This window comes from Corapipo altera, unplaced genomic scaffold (genome assembly GCF_003945725.1).
Source record: "Corapipo altera isolate COAL_440 unplaced genomic scaffold, ASM394572v1 71, whole genome shotgun sequence".
Taxonomy (NCBI): domain Eukaryota; kingdom Metazoa; phylum Chordata; class Aves; order Passeriformes; family Pipridae; genus Corapipo; species Corapipo altera.
Window position 1 is genome coordinate 2704249 of NW_020884916.1, and position 17115 is coordinate 2721363.

General features: G+C 49.1%; 1 protein-coding gene across 1 annotated transcript in view; it reads left to right on the forward strand.

Moving 5' to 3' along the window:
• Positions 1-17115, forward strand: part of GRIK4 (glutamate ionotropic receptor kainate type subunit 4) — a 182094-nt gene that overhangs the window by 61780 nt on the left and 103199 nt on the right.

Here is a 17115-nt window from a genome sequence, read left to right on the forward strand (position 1 = left end):
TTGGAAGTGTTCTCTCCTTCCACTTGCAAGTGTCCCACCTGCATTTTGAAAACGTTCTCTCCTTCCACTTGTAAATGAAATTCGGTTTGTGGTGAGTTTATGCACTTTAGCATTGATTTTCGTGGTGTTAACGTTGCCTGATGAGATTCTCGTGTTGTATAAATTGAAAGCCGCTCCTCAAAGACACACTGAGGAATTCAACTTGCCCCCTGTGCCGTGTCCTACCCCTCTAAGCTCCACATAAAATGAAATAGTTCTCTGTCACAAATGTATTTGTCCTCTGTTGATGAGCAAGAAGTTTTTTGAGCCCAAACTGCCTCCGGTTAAGCGATGCCACGAGGACATTAAAAAAATCCAAATTTTTCCATTTGTAAGAAAATCCTGTGCATCTGGTCTGCTTTGGGTTGTATTAAACAGGCAGAGGCACCATCATCTTCCCTCGCTGCCTGTGCAGGATTAGGAGACAGAAATGCATCCAGAAAGCTTGTAATGAAACTTGCCTCAAAGTATTGACACTTGGCTCTGTTGTTTAAAAAGGAAACTACTTCTCCAGGCTGCTCTCTGTGGAGCTCCCAGCTGCTTTTATTAACTCTTTGCTGCAGATAAGAAGCAAATTTATCCCTGTCCCCCATTTGCACCTTTCACAGGTGACACCTGAAGTAAAATTACCTCTCCCCTCTGCTGGTGGAGCACGAAGCAGCTCAGAGATGTGGCAGGGGAGGGGCTGTGCACTCAGGGCTTCCCCACATGGACTTGTTGGGGGTTTGATGAGTGTTGTTTCTTCGAGACACAGTTTCGTTTTTACGGCGTCTCCAACAAAAAAGTTAATAAAAATAAAGCAGAAAAATAAAAAAAGAGGGGGAAAAAATATTACTGGCGGCCCTGAAATCATTCCCAAATGCATGCTTTTGGCAAGGCAGGGAGATGTGGGTATCCAGCAACATAAATCAGGGCTCTGCATAGGAAAGGAAAAAACAGATCAGAATGAACATTTAAATAGTCAAAGAAAATGCAAGCTAATGTTTAAAACAATCCTCAAAGCCATCTGGTTGCTGAAATGCACAGTTAGATGGTCAGTCATGGGAGGTGAACATGGGCAATGTCCTGGTGGGTTCTTCACCAGGAAGAAGAGATTCTTCCCCTGCAGCACTTGCCTTCCAGGCAGGAGCAAACACAGCGGTGCTGAGTCAGGGGCACTTGGCTTGTGAACCAAGCCCTGAGCTTCTCTGCTGCTGCTTTTTGGGGTTTTGGGTGGATCTTGGCCCTGGAATTTCCCAGTGGAGTTCCTAGGCAGCAGATTGCCTCATCTTTGAGCACACAGTGATAGGAATTTTTGCTGGCCTGGACGGTGCCCACAGTGAGTGTTGCATTGCAGTGAGTTTGAGAGGCATCATCTGGGCAGGAAAAGGGAGCAGAGCACTGGCTACAGGGTGACCTTCCCTGTGCCTTTGGATGCATATAACGAGGCTGTCTTTGCTCGATTTCTCTCCTTGACACACAGGAAAAAAACATCAGTGCAAACTGGTTTTTTCAGCCTCTTTTCTGTGCGTTCCCTTCTGCTCGAGTCCTGCAGAAAAACCTCCTTGTTAACATTGTTCTAGAGACCTCTGTGGGGGAAAAACAGCTCTAAAAGCTTTATCCAAAATGGGGATGTTCTGCTAGGAGTGTCTTTTGCTTGTCAGCCAGCTGACCTGGTCTGTCTTGGTGAAGGATCATCTCCACAGATGCTCAAAAGTTGGTTGTGCTCAGGGTATGAAGAAGCAGGCAGGGATGAGCATGTTCTGAGCAATTTAAAGAGCTCTAGGAGGTGTGTAAGGAACTGCCTTGACACATCCTGGAGCTCTTGAAAGAGCCTCCCAAAATATCTCGGGACCCCAGCAGTTTGTGCTTGCCCAAGGTGTGCCCTTGAACGTGTTGTGTTGCATCCAACCCCACCAAAAGCTGGGGAAATACATCTCCCCCAGCCCTGCTTTCCTGCAGCACACAATGTCTGTAGAATTAATCCTGGGTTTGTTTTCTGTTTGTTCACTCATGCTCAATAAAGTGTCAGGAAATTTGCCTGAGTTATTTACTGAGTTATTTACTTGGTCTCACAGAGCAGACAGTCAGGGCCCTAAATTGGCATTCTCTGGCTGGATTCATTGGGTGTGCTAACAGCTCATTTAAAATTCATATACAAGCCAAAGTTGTAGTTTATCCATGGCATTGCCCTAACTAGCAGCACTGACAGATGATCTACTGGCAAAATCCTTGCAAGGCCTCCTGTAGCTCTTTAAAGTGCTCCTGTCTGTAACTGCCTCTGTAAATCCCTTCCCTGCCTCTGCCTCCCAGCTTTGCAAACTTTGTACAACAAGCAAGACACAGCTCTAGCATTAAGGGTATTTTTTGGGGTGAAACTTGCTGTTTTGCTACCTCATCCATCCCTGGCTCAGCTGGTGGACACTGTCCCAGTGCTTTGGGGTTTCATCCACCAGAGAAGCAGTTTGTGGTCAAAGCCTCCATGAATCCAAACTGATGCTCAGGTGTCACTAGAAGTGCCAGCCTGGGATGTTTGTCCTTGTTTTTAAGCATGTTTCCAAAATTCTGGAATGCCAAAAGGGCTGTGAATCTCCTGCATCTGCTCTGATCGTGGAACTGTGATCATGGAATGGTTTGGGTGGGAAGGGACCTGAAAGATCATCTCATTCCAACCCCCTGCCATGGACAGGGACACCTTCCACTAGCCCAGGTTGCTCCAACCTGCCCTTGGACACTTCCAGGGATGAGACAGGCACAGCTTCTCTGGGCAACCTGTGCCAGGGCTTCCCCACCCTCCCAGGGAAGGATTTCTTCCCAATATCCCATCTGAACGTCCTCTCTGCCAGTGGGAAGCCATTCCCCCTTGTCCTGTCACTCCAGGTCCTTGTCAGTAGTCTCTCTCCATCTTTCTTTTGGCTCCCTTCAGGCACTGCAAGGCTGCAATTAGGTCACCCTGAAGCCTTCCCTTCCCCAGGCTGAACAACCCCAATTCTCTGAGCTTTTACCATCAAGAAAAATGTTCTTGGGATCCCCCAGAGCACGAGGAGTTGTGGGAAAGCACTGGAATTTAGCAGTGCATGCTGAAGTAGCTGGGAAGAGGCAGACTGGAGACATTCTCTCCCTATTCCTCTGTCAGACACCTGCGTAGCAGAGTTTGTGTGGCCTTGAATCCCTGTTAAATTACCCTCCTGAGGTGCTTATGATAAACTAAACCACTTTTTCCGTGAGATAAGGGCCCCAGAGCTGCCCTGTCCTATGCAGTTTGTACACTGGTGTGTCTGAGCTGCAGGGCTGGAGCTGGAGGGAGAAGCACTAAAAACGTGCGAGGCAAAAAATGAACGATAATGGCAACGACCAGAATCGTGGAGCGTTTAGTTCAGCTTCCCCAGCTCCCAGAGGATATACATAATTCTCCTGCAGGCGCTGCAGGGAAGATCCCACAAGGCAGTGTGTTATTCAGCATTAACATTTGAAAGGGTGATGGTGACACTGGGATGGAGGTGCAGCCACAGTCCCCGGGGATGCTGTGACAGGAAGGTGCTGCTGGGCAGCTACAAAAGCTTCCTCCCAAGGTGGGGGGAAACAGAGCTGTGCCTTTTACTGCGGCCAGGGAGAGCTGTGGCTTTGTGGCAGGTTGGTTTGTGCCACCCCCATCTCCCCACATCCCATTCCCAGCTGCCTGACACAGCTGGAAACTCCACTTCTCTCCTGCTGGAAGTGGGAGAAGCACATTTAACCCAGACAGGCAAAGCACAAACCCCCTTCCACGTGCAGTGCTGCTTTCTGCCTTATCCAAGCCCTTTGTGGATGCAACTGGAATAAACTGCCCGTGGATTTGCTGTTGCCCAGCAGGGAAATGGCCTCTCCCTGGCTTTGAACCCACGAGGCTGCCGAGATCAGCTCAAAGCAGAGAAACCATCCCCGAGTCTCACATGGTGGTGCTGTTGCTGGAAAACCTTTCCTCTTGTAATTAGGATTAGTGTTGAGGAAAGCCAAGCTCTGACTGGGGTGGGGTTTGTCAGAGCAGGGGTGTTGGGTGCTGCCTGGGTGTGGGGGCACAGTGATGAGCCCTCCCCAGAAGGCAGCAAAGACCAGAGGGTTCTTTGTTTCCCAGAAAACAAGGCAGGGCACTGAGACACGTGTGATTATCTGGCTGCCCTGTGTGTGAACCTGTTTTTAAAGGATTAAAAATAAGCCTTAAAAAGAAACCATTGTGGGCTGCAGGGCCCTGTGCCCGAGGCTGTACCCACCTGAGGGGCAGCAGCACTCCTTGGATGTACATTTTCAAATCCCTTTGTGTTTGGACCGTGATAATCACAGCCTGGCTAGAGGAGGAGGAGGATGCAGCTATTGGAATAAAATGTTAATATTTTCCCCTATATTGAAAGGACCCAGTTAAGTTCATTAAGGTGAAGCAGATTCACAGTTATTTCTCATTTGCTGCTGAGGAGTGGTGACAGGCAGAGAAAAATACAATATTCATTTGCTGTTTGCCCTTTTAATTTTATTTTGATTATTCTACTGGGAGAGTGATATCTTATTTATGGGTTTTGAGTTATGTGCATAAATCTTTATTTCTAAAAAAGCCACCCATATAGATGCCAGGTCCTTTCAGCAAAGCCTTGTCTAGACTTACAATGAATCACAGAATGGTTTGGAAAGGACTTTACAGATCCTCTCTTTCCAACCCCCTGCCATGGGCAGAGATGCCACACTCACTAGATCAGGCTGCAGAGATGGGGCATCCCCAGCTTCTGTGGGCAAGTTTTACCCTTTGATTCTTTGCAGTTCTCCCAGGAATTGCTGTGTTACACCCTGGGAAGAGTGGCTCCCTGCCAGGTCTTCCCTGTCCTGAGGGATCTTGTAAAAGCAACTCGCTCACAGAGGCTACTTCAAGGATAAAAGCTGGGTTTTTTTTTTAGGAAAAGGGAACTGAAACTGTTCAAAGAGGGGCTGGTGACTGCTGAGGTCTCTTCTCTAACTTGTCCTTCTCTGAAATGAGTGTTTCCCTGAATGCCTTTTCTGCAGGACACCAGGGCAGAGTGTTCAGGCTCCGAGGTTGGGGTGTGAGCAGAGCACGGTCACTGTGTCCAGGCAGGGCTTTGCACGCCATTCCCACTGAATCCATGGATGCAAATCTCCCTGGGAGATGTGCTCAGCATCCTCTCTGCCTGCAGAGGCAGGAGGCTGGTTAGCACCAGGGAAGTGTGAGTGAAAACTGCGGGAGGAAAGCGAGTGCTTCCAAGGCGGGAGCCCTGGGAGAGAGGGAGTGGGAGCTGGAATGTCCAAGTCCTGCACCCCCTGCTTCCTTTTGCTCTGGGTTTGAGGGGCCTGTTTGGAACACTGGCAGCACTGGGCACTAAAAAGGGAGGGTTTGATGGTTTCTCTCACTGTAGGGGTTTCTCCATGAATTGCATGTGATCGAGGTTGAGTGTGCTTGGCTGAAAAATGGACCGAGCCACGTGCTCTGGGGGAAAATTCGTGGGAGAAAGAGGGGTTTGGTGCAGAGTGGGGTGACCTGCCCTGCCACTGACGATGCTGTGCCAGAGGAAGGTGTGTGTGGCACGTGCCAGGCACACCCCATGCAGCACAGCAGTGCCCCTTGCCTCCTGTGGCAGAGCAGTGTGGGAGGGCTGAGCACTCTCCAGGCTGCAGTTTTGCCACATAAAACATAACGAGCTCCTGGTCCACAGCTAAGGAACCCAGCAGTATAATAATATGAATAATAAATAATCAGCAGATTTATATTTTAGGGCATGGAGTGAGGAGAGAGGAGGATTCAGTGAGACAGACCATCTCTTGGCGTGTTTTGCACCTCTGTGGCTGAGTTATTTTTACTGATATGTTCCTGTTCATTAATGTCCGAGAGGCAGGTTAGATTATACATCCCCAGAGACCTTTAAGCTTTGTTTTGATTCATTATATATCCACATGCATATTATACAGATATAGATCTTCGTGTGCAGAGCATCTGGATGGGGAAACCAGCTGGTAGTTATGGAAAAGAGCTGTGGTGCTTAAACAGCAAATCAACACTCTTATCTCTTCATTTTCTTGTTTATTGAGAGTTATTTGCCCACCAGGGCAGGGCAGAGGATGGACATGGATAGGTGCATATCCAGAGTTTTGTATCAGAGGTCTGTTTTTTGACATTTGCTCCTGAATATTAAAGATTCTCCCAAAGCCAAGGATCGGGATCTGAAAGTCATGAAACTTGTTTTACATCTGAATCCTGTTGTTGCCCCTGGGCAGCACTTTGTGTATTTAACCGCTGAGCCATTTTTAATGCAGAGCTTTTTGTTTCAGTGGGGATAAAGCCCAGTCACAGCAAGAGCTGCTCCGCAATTTCTTTCATTATTTTTTCATATATATATATATATATATATGAATAAAAAAAGTCAATTACATGAATGAAAGATCCTTGGTTCCCTGCCTAAACAGCTGCCAAAATTAATTCCAGCTCTGAGCCAATTTCAGCAAAAGCTGGAATTTCTGCAGAAAGCTCCAGTGCGGCGTGAGATGGGATTGTGCATTAGTGTGCATTACAGATTCCTGCTGCCCGGCCCCTCGCCCTTGGCTATCCGTGTGGGCAGCTGGGGAAGGATGGATTTCACACAGCCTCTGCTGAGCTTGACTTTGCTGCAGAAATAAGCCTGAATTAAACAGCCTTGCTGGAGCGAGTACCGTCCCACTGCAAAGCCCTGGCAGCCCAGAGCACCTGGGAACTCGGTGCCAGCGTCAGCAATACTCCATCCTTCCCCACAGACCAATTAACCTGCGTGGGAGGAACCGCCTGAATGGAATTTTGGGATGTGGACAGGAGCTGGGCTGAGTTAGGAAATTCGGGGAAGCAGGTCCTCCACCCAGGCAGGAGCAGGTCTGAGGATGGGGCACCTGCAGGTGCCTGGCTGAGGGACACGTTGCTTTCTTTTAGGGAATTGCATACCTGCAGTTCTGTAATGTGATTTGAAGGTCCTTTTCAGGAAGTGAGGGGGAGAACTGCCTGGCAGATTTAAGGCAGTGGCCCACGTTTCTAAAGGTAAGCTGAGTTTGTTACCTGTGAGCTGTTCCAGCCTGTCTGAGAAGGGAAGGTGGAGGATGACAGATGGGAGGAGGAAGGCAGCAAGGCACTCCAGCTCCAGTCTGCTGGAGCAGAGCTGAGATCCCCACTCTGTGAGTGCAGGTTTCTTCCTGCTTGAAGCAGATCTGCCTCGTGCTTAGAGGCTCATTCCGTGCTCTCCTGCTGTGTAGCTCTTGGCACATCCCCTTGTCCTTGTTCTGTGGATGAGTGGACTGCAAGCTCAGGAGCTCTCCAGGATGATGCTGAGCTCAGTGAGGTGTTAAAGCCCTCTTGCCTGGTATTAGGCACTGCAGGGCTGTTGGGCAACCTTCCCAGAATAGGTGCTTTTGACCTAAAAGGGCACTTATCTCAAGTGCCCCCTCTGCAGCTAATTGCTTCTGGCTCAGTGTAAAATAAACACACCCCTGTACAGCTAAAAGGCCCAAATTGGCCTGGCTTGGGTTCAGAAGCTCTTGCTCTTGATATCCAGGTGTTAGGGACCTACAGCATTTGGAAAAGTCCCAATCCCAGAAGCGGAGGACAACCTGCTGACAAAGCAGGGGGGACAGATCCTGGTGAGGGCTCTTGCCTTGCTCCCAGCTTTGTGTTCCTCTCCTCCCTCAGAGAGACCTCACTGTGATGAGGCTGAACCTGCTGATGAAAAAATTGATGAGGAAAAAGGAAGGAACTTGAAAGAAGGAATTTTGCTTTTCTGTGGGGTGTTGGCTGTGAAAAGCAGGGAGCTGTGGGAAGGGGAGCAGTGGGAGAGAAGGGCAACACCCAGGGCACAGTCCATGCCCAAAACAGATGTGGGCAGGCAGGAGAAATGGGAGCCCTCAGCCTGTGTTTTGTCGCTGGGAAAGGCACCCAAGAGGATAATGGCACCTTAGGGTGGCATCATACCCCAGAGCCCTCCTTTGGGGTGTCATCCTGGAGGGGAGGGAATGGGAGAGAACTGAGAAGCAGAAGGTGAAACACCTGGTTGGAGGGAGTTCCTGAAACGAGGAAGATCTGGGAGATGGGAATTCATGGCAGGGCAGGGACCTCAGGGCTTTGGGGGCTGGCCCTGCAGGAGGGATGTGCAGACCTGGTGCTCGCAGGGCTGGGGGCAGCGAGGGAGCTCTGTGGGCCACAGATAAAAATGCCATGCCAGGTTCAGTGCCCAGAGAAGCAGAGGAGGCAGATGTGTCAGCACAGAGGTGGGGTTAGAAGGGAGCAGTGTGGGGGGGGATCTGAGTGGAGGAGCAGCTTCTCCCAGCCCTGACTCGACCCCTGCCAAATGAGGGCTGTGGATGTGCAAAGGCTGCAGGGAGGGAAGGCTCATTTTCCCAAAGACATCATTAATGAATTCCTCTTGCACCTCCAGACACTGTAGGGGCTTGGAGAGACTAAATGGAACTCAATGTGAAAGTGGTGGCTGAATGTCAATGCTGCTGTCGAAGCCAATTTGGGAGCTGGGAAGTGCTAAAAGAATTAAGATTGTTAAATGGAAATAAGCCTACTTGGTTGAGATAAAATGGGGTTTAAATGAGTGAAATTATCAGTGGATTACCCTTGTTAGAGTACTGCCTTATTTAATAAACTGAGTTTTAATCTGCTGCAAGGGTTCCTGAAGGAAAACTCGGTCTGGGGGGGTACATGGATGTGATGAAGGGGAAGGACCAGCTGTGCCATCATCCTCTAGAATGGAGCCACAGGAGCAAAGTTTGCCCCCACGAGTGCTTTGTACTTTCATGAGGATCTTATTCACTGCTTTATAAGTGGTTTGATCATGGTTCAGGTTTCTTGGGTAAGCTACCTTCTCTCCTGCAGGCAGAGTGGGAGTGGTGCCACCTAACAGAGGGCATCACCTTCTTCTGGAGAGGTGATCCCTGTTCTGGGCACCACGTGTCCCTGGGCAGCCTTTCTAGCACAGGACCACGTGGTATTAAATCCTTCCTGGAGTAAATCAATGTACTCAGAACCTCTCCTGGAGCACTGGAAAGGAGTGATGCACGGGGACAGACCCTTGCTGCAGTTAGGAGGGACAGAGAGAGAGAGAGAGAGTGAGTGCTGGCAATCTTGAGGGCTGCAATTTCAGCACGAAGAGAGAGCCTAGTAATTATTAATGGCCACTGATTACCTGCTCTGCAAGAGCAGGGCTGGTGCAGGGGAGCCACTGGGTACTTTGAGCTGACTTCAGCTGCCCCCCCTGGCTCAGTGCAGATGTCACCTGTCAACTCAGATGCATTTCTGACCAATCTCTCTCTCCAGTGACAGCCAGGAAAGCATAACTGTTCCAGATGCTTCTAAAATTGCCCGTGGAGACCAAAGGATCTGCTCTGAGTGCTGAGCAGTCGTTTTTCAGCACTGGGGGAGTCTGCCCTTGGCTGCTGGAACTGGTACCTGAGCCTGGGAGGTTCCAACATGCAGGAAAGGGCACCTGGCTGAGAGGGGAGCATCTGGTGCAAAGGGCTAAAGCACAAAGAGGGAGGGAGGCTTGATTTTCCTGATTTTCCTCTTAGCCGTGTAACTGAGGCTTCAGAATATTTTATGTTCCTTACTTGGAGGATTTGAGAGTTTTCAAGCTGTCTTCTGACAGTTTGGAGAGAGAAATCAACTCCAAGTCTTGGGTGGGTTGGGAGGCTCAGCTGGGATGCAGGAATCCAGGATCAGACTGGGTAACCTGCATTATGCTCTTATCTGTTCAAAGGAAACTGTCTTCTGTAAATATTACATCTTTGGTAGCCTGGTGGTTGTTGTTGTTGTCAGGAGGACTAATAAATCTGGCTACAGGCAGAGCTGAGCCATTGCCTGACAGAGTCTGCCCACCCTGTATTTTCACCTCTTTTCCTGGGCATGTCCTGGTCTCTCTGAATTCCAAAAGTTCTTGCGGCTGGAATTGTGTTCAGGGAGAAAGTTAGAGCTGAGGTAGCTGGAAGAAGGCAAGGAAGGGGCTCTATTTCCCAATATATTATATTTTTATTGCTGGAGGGATTGCTGTTCACTTGTTGTACCTCAGTGCAGGCTCAGTGGAGCTGGTCTGTACATACCATGTCCTCTGGAATCATTCCTGGTTTCCTATCATGGAGGTGCAGGCCAGGATGAATGCCTGAGATGTAGCCTGAGGCTCATCCTACATGAGCTTAAAACTTCTGTGATCTCCTTGCCAAGCCCAAGGGGGAGTGAAGTCTGAAAAGTTCTGATGTGGTGTCAGCTTGGGTTTGTCTGAGGATCTCCACATTCGTTACAAATTCCACCCTCTTCCCAACCCTGAGTTTTTGCAGCCTTTGTATTCTCCAGGATCTGACAGAATTTGTGCCTGTGGATGCACGTGTGTGTTTGACACACATTTGATGGCCTCCACCTCTTACCAGACCTGATGGACAAGCTTCTAATTTTCCCAGGGCAGGATGTCCCTAATCTTACCCCTTCCTTCACCCTGCAGGGTGGGTTCTGGTCGTGCTCAGCTGCTTCCCCACTTCCCACCCTCCCATTTGCCCAGTGTCAGAAATCCATTCTGCTGTTTGGCTCCAGCACTTGAGGACATTTTGTTCCACATCCCTTGCACACAAGATGGCTTGGCAGCTGCAGACCTTCAGTGTTTATTATCTCTTGTGTTTATACCCCTTCCAGTGGCACGTGGAATTTTTTTGGCCTGGTTTTCCACTGGGGGCCCTGCTGCAGTGGGAAGAGGCACTTTATTGCTCAGAAGTACCACGATCACACAAGATAATGCAAGAGAATGGTTGAGTTGGCAAGGACAGGTCTTGCAGGGCTTGTGAAAGCCACACCACAGCCACCCCAGCTGCCTCACCAGCCCCAGCTGGGCTCTCAGGGCCAGGGGAGGCTGCAGTGGTTTGTCCAGGGTCTCCAAGTCCCCAGTATGACCAGTGAGGTGATGCTGTGGCACAGCTGCCTGCCAGGCCTGGCAGAAAGCAAGCACTGTGGCTGTCCAGCTCGGCAAGATGAGACTGAGGGGCATCCCCAGGGTAGGAGAGGGGTCTGATCCCACTTGGTTTTGGAGCAGAAAGCTCCTTTGCCTTGCAATGGCTGTGGTTGAAAGCCTGTTCCTCTCTCATGCATTTAAATCCCACGGAGCATCTCATTAGGAACAAATGATGCCTCAGGCAAGTGGAGCTATAGAAAAGTAATCTTTATTAAGCACCCTCAGTGGTCAGACTTACTTGATGAGCTCCAGAGTTTTATTTGCTGGCAGCTTGGGTTGTCGTGGAGCAGGAAAGCAGTTTGAACTCGCTCCATTCCCCGACCCTGGGTTCCTGTTTTCTATCTCTGTTTTCAGTCCCCTCAGCCCTGCAAACACTGCTGGCAAAACTGTTGACACTGAGAATGAAACGAATGAGAGAGACTGGGTGTGACAGCTCAGGAACAGGCAGCCAAGCCTGGAGAAGGGAATTGAGTTGCCCTGAGCGGGACAGAGACACAGCCACGACCCTGGAAAACTGTACAGAGCCCACAGATTGATGTGGGAATCTCTGAATGCTGAACTGCTGCACATTTGGGGCAGGAATGGCCATTGGGAGAGCAGCACATCCTCCTGGAACCATCCTCTGCCTCTCTCTGTTGCCACCTACGTTATTAAGCTGGATGGCTGGTTGTGTTTCTTCCCTGGACTTTGAAAATGATAAAAATAAATAAATGAGCTGTAAAGTGCCAGCACGAAGGTTGGTGAAACCCAAAATAAACGTAGAACAGCATCCTGCCAGATGTTTGGCTTTTTGCTGACTATGTTTAGAGGGAGATAGAATAAGGGGCTCAGGAAAATAGAGGAAGACATGGGGTGTGAGCTGAAGGTGCTGCACACCTCGGGTGAGTGTTACCCTGAGAGTTGTTTGAGGCTCTGCTGCTGCACAGTGTAGGATATTTGCCAGTGGAGGCAACACTCTGCTTGAGTGGTATCAAGGCATTTTGAGCCCTGGAAGAAAAAAGGAGAGAGAAAAAAATTAATCTGTGGCCACTGTGCTTGGATTTATGAAAAGGAAATGAAGTGAAGGCAGGAGGCTCAGAAGTTCACCTGAGTGTGTCTTGTCAAGCATGTGAAGCTGACACAGCAACAGAGAGTTACAAGCTCTTCTTTTTCTTTCCATAACATGTCTCATTTACTTAATAGCCTCTAATGTTGCTGGAGGAGCAGTCACTGTGGATCAAGGAGGAGAATTTTCAGGCATTGGCTACCAGCACGGAGAGTCTTTGAGCAGCAGTTCATGCCACTAACCATGATTTTAGAAGGTGTGTCCTGGCTCTTAGAGGATCAATTAACCCCCAAAAGATCTGGTGGCTCGATTTGAAGAAAACTGTCTTTGAGAGTTTCTAAAATCAGCCACCTTTAGTATGAAACATGGATGGTTTCTAGCACTGAAAGGTGAAGTGAGAACAAAAATTGGAATAAATAACAGCATAATTCCAGAAGAAATGCAAAAAAAAAGGGAGCATCTGTGTGACTAAAACCCTTCTGAAAACCAGTCATTTACCAAATATAACTGCACACTTTTGTTTGAAATGTCCTGGCTCTGTTCTGTGCTCTTCCCCACCCTCCCCATCTGGAAACAGTCCAGCATTATTTCTGCTTGAAAAGGCAGAACTGGCTGCGTGTGTGTTCTGAGCTCCATCCAGCACCTGCAGGGAGCTGCAACAGGTTCCTGTCTGTCTGCTTGGGGGTTTTTGCAGCCTTTCTGAGGCAGAGATCTGAGTGCAGTGGGCAAGAGCATCCTCACCTGCTTTGCTGGCACAGGTCAGTGCAACCTGTCAGGGCTTAAGGCTCCTGCTCTCCCGGGAGCTGCTGGACCTCAGGCTCTGCTGGGAGACCTGGGAGTTCATGGCAGTTCACTTGTGGTATTTGGAATATCATCACTTCTCTGCTGGTTTTATAGATTTTTCTCCACTAGGGCTGAATTAAGCAGGTTCTCCAGCGCCGTGGGGAGAAGTGTTACCAGCTCCCTGACCTCAAGTTCTCACCACCAGGAACATCCTTCCCAGTTTCACAGTCGGGCTTGAGGGGGGAGGTGAATTTTGCTTTTAGGTGCAGAAGTGAAAAACACAGTGAAATCTAAGGCAGGCTTTACTTCTTACACCCCTCCTCTTTCCCTTCTGATTCTGGCAACAAACCTCAGCCAAGTGTATCCCTGGGTTTCGAGGCATCTGCATTGTCTGTTAGGATTAACCATTTCCAGGAGAAGCATCGAACTCTGGCTTTGCCTTCTCAGAAAACCTTTCCCCAGGGACTCAATGGGAATGTATTCTGTTAAAATCCAAGCATCTGGAAATGTCAAAATATTAGCACTGGGTTTCTGTGTTTTTCCAGCCTGAGTGGGGAGATGGGGGTGATTTTTTGTTGCACCAAAATCCATGTCTGGGAGAGCAGCAGGGGCTGAGAACTGTGGTTGTGGTACAGGGTTCTGGCTTTTTTTTCCCCTTCTTTTTATAAGCCTGGGCACGCCACACACACTCTTTAGATTTCAGTCTCAGCCTAACTAATCTGCTTTGTGACCTATAGAAGAAAATAGCTGGTAATTATTTGTTTACTTTGTGCAATTCAACTGTTCAAGAGCTTCCTTAGAAGAGCTGGGCTGGGTGATTAGGAGAGGAGGTTTATTTTACTTTGTTTTGGTTTATTTTCCCCAGCACATTGTCTTTTCATTCGGAAGGACTGGATTTCTGGGGGGAGGAGGGAATGTTTGCCATTTTTAGGAGGCTTGAGCTCGGTTATTGCATTAAATCTGTAAAACAGCAAAATCTGAAGCAGAGAGGGGCTGGGGGGGAATCAAAAGTCAGTGTGTATGTGCTGTACTGTCAGGGTTTGGGACATGGGGACTGGCCTGGGGCCACAGAGCAGTGTCACACTGATGGCTTTGGATGGCACAGCCTTTGCTGATTCACATCCCTCTTCCCCCATATTATTCCTCCAATCTGACCCCGCTTTGCCCTGTATTTCCATGAAAGCAGGAGGGTGCTGAGCATCCTGCAGACAACAAAACCTCCCTTTTAGGCCGGGATTATTCAACTAATCTCGTGATTAGGGTGATAATCCCCTTTGCAGTGATGCCCTTCTCCAAGGAGCTTTTCCCTCGGGGACTTCCAAGTCCCAAATCCCATTTTCTCCTAATGCTGACGTGCTCTATATTAAATTAAGGCACTCTCAGGGATCAGAGGTGTAGAATTCCCGTGGTATTGAAAGCTCTGGAGTCTCTGGTGCGTTGCCTGTTGTTTGATGAACCTTTGGGCTGGTGGTGGGGCTGGAGAGGAGGTGGATTTTCACACGTGAGCCCGTGTCCTTGTGGCAGGACAAGCCGTGGGCAGTGTCACAGCCCGGTCAGATGGTTTCAGATCAGATTTTTCTGCAGCCAGAGAGGGCAGGCACCCCATGTGCTGCTGCCTCTGAGGGCAGGCAAAGCTCTCTGAGCTCTAATCCCACTCCTGCTGCCAGGTACTTGGCTGCAAATAAATATTTTGCTCACAACTCATTGGAGGTGGCATCTCACCAGATGTGCTCTCACTTGGTGCTGCAGGAGATTTATTTGGTTGTCCATTTATAGCTTATTATTTTCTTCTGTCTCCCCCCTCCCCAACTTAATAGCAGTTTGCTATCCACCAGGGTATACATTTTCTTCTGATTAAGTGCCATTTAGCCGTTGGCTGCTTGCTCATTTTACTTTTATAGGCACATTTACAGAGGCACAGACAGAGGCACAAGCCTGGGAGCAAGGGTAAGGAGAATGGAGAGGCACAACAGCTTGATTAAATTGGATTTTAATAAAGTTTCCAGCTAAGCTGCATCACAACTATCCCTCACCGCGGGTCTGGACTAGAGATGATCTCCAGAGGTCCCTTTCAACCCTCATTATTCTGCGATGCTGAGGTTGCACAGCTCCTCACCTGGTGGGAGAATTCCCATGGAATCCATGACCATCAGGGATGTCTGAGCTCTGCATAGCTCAGGGCTGGTCTCTCCAGGGTGAACAGAGATTTCCCAGCTTTCCACGGCTGCTAATTAGTTGCAGATGATGAGATAATTTATAAAAATTAGGAGCAATTTTCTTCATTGTGCTAATATCACTTGGCAATAAAACTGCTCTTTTAAGAGGGTGACTTTTCTCTAATGTGGGGATCAAGGCTAAAAATATACTTGTGTGTGTGTGTGTATGTCAGCAGAGCAGGAGAGTTGTGCTCCACAACCACAATTTCAGGGGTTCATTTGAACCGTAAGAAGGAATTCAAATTGAAATGCAAATTTCAGCGTTGCTTAGAGCACTGTTTGGAAAGAAATGTTTGATGGTGTCACCTTGGTGGCAGGGCAGCAGGAAGGAAAAAAAAAAAAAATCCCTCTCGAGCAGGCTGTGGAAGGAGGTTGAACGTGGAGCAGACAGCTTGTGGTACGTGGGGGTTTTTGGCAGTGAATCAGCAAAACGAAGGTCGCTGCTCTCCCCCTTCCCCAGGAGTGACAGTGACTCACTGCCAGCTCCTCCCGTCGTGCAGGCAGGAGTAGCAACTCGCAGGGAGAGCTACAAGAGGAGTGTTTTGTCTCCTGTGCACAGTGCCTGGGGGAAAACTGGGTGCAGGAGCCAAGGGAAGAGCCGTGGGAGCAGCGCAGCAGAGTGAGAAGGTGCCCAGCACTGCTTATCCAGGGGCTTCCCGTGGCACTGGGACTCGTTCTCCTCGTAGAGAGGGTTAAGATGCAGTGGTGGGGTTTGTTCCCTGTGCCACCTTGGTGTTTGAAAGGTGCTGTTTGCTCCTTTAGCTGGTCTCAGAGTCAGCTGAGCCCCAGGTCGTGTGTCTGCTCGGTCTGGTGGGAACTGGGAAACAGGGGTGTTGCTGTCACAGTTGTTTGGAAAGAGACATTCATTAGGGCTGAAGAATGAATTTTCCATGAACTCAGAAGGCCTCCTGCTACTGCATCAGGTTCCTAATGATTTTGTCACGGTGTTAATCCCTCAGGTGAGAGGCAGCATTTTGATATCAGCAAACAAATTGTGTTCCCGCACAGATAACCCAACCCGGAGTCAGGCGGGAGAGCAGAGAGCAATTCATCAGCTTCTAACGGGCCCTGCAGGTTTCAGGCAGGGCTAAATTCAGCCACAGTGTGCAGGAGAGCCTGTCCCTGCACCCCTGGGTGTCCAGGGGGTGTGTGTCTGCACAGAACACCTCACAAACACACACAGGGAACCTGGCTGGGCTGACAGTGATGCCCAGGATCTCCAGCTGAGCTGGAACACCCTCAGTGCCCCTTCTTGGATGCAGTTATTATAGAGAGAGGCAATTCCTTTGCTGGAGGGTAAATCCTGGGTGGAATGGAGGTGGGAGAGGGTTGGTTTTGTGCAACAGGTGATTGATAACGTTGAGCTCAAAGGATGTTGAGAGCAGAGAAAGTTTTCACAGATTTAAACTGGACAAGCACAAGGAAGAGAAAAGCACTTTGCAGTTATTAAATATATAAACAACATCAGCTTCAGAAGTTTCCTAACCTGAGAGTAGCCAGAGGCTGGGAGGCTATTAGTAGGAATTATTGGATGGACTTTTGGTTTGACAGTAACATTTGTTCTTACGATCCAGATATGAAGCAGAGGCACAGAGAAAATGAAAGGAATTGCCTGTAGCAAGCTCTCAAATTAGCACCTCTATCTCCCAAGTCCCAGCCTAGTGTGAGGCTGGAAAAGTGTGGAAATCTGCCTGGGCTGTTGGCAACAGGCAGAGGAAACCTGTGGCAGCAGGGACACAGGTCCAAAGGGCCGAGGAGCAGGGATCAGGGGATGGAGCAGGTTTGGGAGCAGAACCCAGTGCCTTTTGGGATCTAATATATCCCAGCTAGGCTCAGCCAGCACATGCTGCACCTCTGTCATCATCCACAGAGTCACCTCTGTGACCTCTCTGTGCCACCTGTGCCACCTGGGCTGTTGAAAACTGCTCCCCAAAGCCTTTGGGAGGAGGTGTTTGCCCAAGCAGCACTGGGAACTGCTGCTTGGAATGATCCTCTGGTTTTGTGAAAGCAGAATTAATGCAAACCTGTTTGGTTTTTGTCACATGAAACAAAGCAGCCTTCTCCC